The sequence below is a fragment of the Lycium barbarum genome, chromosome 1, assembly GCF_019175385.1.
Source record: "Lycium barbarum isolate Lr01 chromosome 1, ASM1917538v2, whole genome shotgun sequence".
NCBI classification, from domain to species: domain Eukaryota; kingdom Viridiplantae; phylum Streptophyta; class Magnoliopsida; order Solanales; family Solanaceae; genus Lycium; species Lycium barbarum.
Window position 1 is genome coordinate 12261970 of NC_083337.1, and position 3224 is coordinate 12265193.

A 3224-nucleotide genomic window follows, 5' to 3' on the forward strand; every position below is an offset into this window, starting at 1 on the left:
ATTAGTACCCAATGTGGATAATGTGAATGACTAATGGCCATTGTTATGATATTAATGAAGGTATAGACGCTAGCATTGGGAGGAAGCGTGCAAATGTAGAATAGTCCGACGAAAAGGTATGTAAGGCTAACCCTTCTTTCATAAGGCATGGTTCCTTGGCCAAACTCTTAAATCCTCTATATGAATATGTTGTATTCAAACGATTGACACTCCGAGCTCATAAGCTCACGATCCTCGATATGTGCTACGATTGTACTACGCACCCCATATGACGAGTGAGCATAAGATATAGATGTAGCGAAAATGATGATGATAGTGATGACGATGATAATAATAATGATGCTAAAGGTGCCTACGGGCTATTATACTTACATGTGCCTATGAAGGGCTATAATGACACCCCGAGCTTATAACGCCGGGTAGGATATATGTATATGAATATGTATAAAGTATGTATACGATTACGAAACGCGCGCACACCTCTGCAGATGGTACGGATAACCTTGAAGCCTTGGTAGGGCCAGGTATGAGTAACCTTGAGCCTTGGTTGGCTAAGTATGTATGAAACACCGATCCTATGAGGTCGGGTATGCTATGTAAATGCCATGTATATGAAATGACTAAATATATAATATGAATATGAATGTGATAAGACTATGTATAAGAATACGAATAAGGATATGTATACGAATATGAGCACAAGTATGGTATGAGTACTATTATGGAATATGGATGATGACGTAGGTGTACAAATACGTATGGAAAATGGAAAGTCCTACGAAAGGCAGGTAAGTGCTATGACGATGATATTATTGTCTCCCCCTCCTATGCTATTTCATATGTTGTTCATGATGCTTATTTATCGATGTTGCTCATGCTTTACATACTCAGTACATTCTTCGTACTGACGTTCTTTTGTTTGTGGACGCTGCGTCATGCCCGCAGGTGCACAGGGAGACAGACTTGATCCATAGCTGCCTATTCGGAGATTACATAGAGAGCTCCATTTCCTTCGGAGCCATATCTTTTGGGTACTCATTCTTTTGTGTATATAATTATGGGCATAGCGGGGTCCTGTCCCGCTAATGTGATATGTTATACTCTTAGAGGCTCGTAGACATGTGTGTGTGGGTAGATGTGTTTGGCCTTGTCGGCCTATGTTTTGTATATCATTTTGTCGGCCACGTTGGCCCATGTACATTGATGTGGCATAGATGCCTATGATGATATAAATGTGCTGTTGTCCAAATGGGACTAGTTGACGAATGAATGGAAATGCATGTATAATTATGTGGCTCACCTAGATGTAAGCATAAGAGTAAGCTAAGAGGGTGCCCGGGTGGACTAGCACCGGGTGCTCGTCGCGGCCCCGAGTCGGGTCGTGACAAAAGTGGTATCAGAGCAGTTCAGTCCTAGGGTGTGTCTACGAGCCGTGTCTAGTAGAGTATTGGTTATGGGTGTGTTGCGCGCCACACTTATAAACAAGAAGCTGCAGACATTTTAAGAATAAATGACCGTCTTTCATTATAAGAATCGTGCGATAGAGCTATGATGTAGGATTGTTCTTGCTCCTAAATCGTGTGTTGTGTATTTCATAGATGCCTAAAAAGGGAAAGACTAAGGCAGCCCAAAAGGGCAAGACGGTGGCAGAGAAGCGGGCTAAGAAAGCATCGCCACCGGTAGTAGAGGAAAGTGAGTCCCCCGGTGCGGCTCAATCTCAGTCCTCCCAGACAGTGCCCGTCTCTGAGGAGCGTGAGGGAGCCTCAGCCCCAGCTCCAGCACCTCCAGCTCCTCCACCAAATGCTTCGGGCCAAGATGTAAAAGAGGCCATTACTTTATTGACTCAATTGGTTGCGGCCCAGGCTCAGAGGCACAGTTCAGGGTATGGTGATAGGGCTGTTAGTGCAAGAGCCCGTGATTTCATTACTTTTAACCCTCCGGAATTCTTTGGGTCAAAGCCGGAGGAGGATCCTCAGGATTTCATCGATGGTATGCTAAGGACGCTCCGATTGATACATGCTTCAGACACCGAGTCGGTAAAGCTAGCGTCATATAGATTGAGAGATGTCTCGATCCAGTGGTATACAGTATGGATGGCTTCACAGGGAGCCAATGCACCTCCCCCGGTATGGCAAGAGTTTGTTGATACTTTTCTCCGTCATTATATGCCTCCAGAAGTTCGGCGAGCAAGGGCCGATAAATTCTTGAACTTGAGGAAAGAAAGCATGAGTGCCCTAGAGTATAGCCTCCGTTTTAACTCCTTGGCCAGGTATGCTTCGGCCATGGTAGCAGATATGGGCGACAGGGTACACCGATTTGTAAAGGGCCTAGGGCCCCATCTGATGGATAAATGCTTGACTGCGTCCCTTCAGGACGGTATGGACATTGCACGCATTCAGGCACATGCTCAGAACTTAGAAGAAAGCCTACAGCAGCGAAGAGGTGAACGTGAGCAAGATCGGGGACATAACAAGAGGGCCAGATCTTCAGGCCCAATGAGTGAGTCCCGAAGCGGACACAGGCAACAGTTCCCTAGACATTCGGGCTATTCTATGACCAGTGCACCTCCACGGTTTTCAGGCCAGAGCCTTGATAGATCTACTCATCTCGGGCTGAGTCAGAGTTATTCGGGGTCCCAGTTTAGAGGTGATTCAGGCCAGTCAAGGCCACCTATACCACGATGTTCCCAGTATGGGAAGTCGCATTGGGGTTAATGCCGATTGGGTTCAGATGTTTGCTATTCATGTGGTCGACCAGGCCATATTATGCGTGATTGCCCCTCAGTACATGGTAGAGGTAGGACCCAACCATCAGGGTCGGTAGCCGGATCTTCGGCATCTGTACGCCCTACAGGGCCAGGTTCACATGCGCCAGTCGGCCATGGTAGAGGTAGAGGCAGAGCTCCCAGTACTAGCGGTCCTCAGCACCGTATTTATGCCTTGGCTGGACGCCAAGATCTAGAGTCTTCTCCCGACGTGGTCACAGGTATATTATCGGTATTCTCTCATGATGTATATGCTTTGATTGATCCGAGATCCACGTTATCATATGTTACTCCTTATATTTCGGGTCAATTTATAGTTGAGCCGGAGTCGATCAAACCTTTTGAGGTGTCCACACCCGTGGGTGAATCGGTAATAGCTAGCCGAGTATATAGGGATTGTATAGTCACGATTTGTGACCGTCGTACCATGATTGATTTGCATGAGCTAGAAATGGTAGAT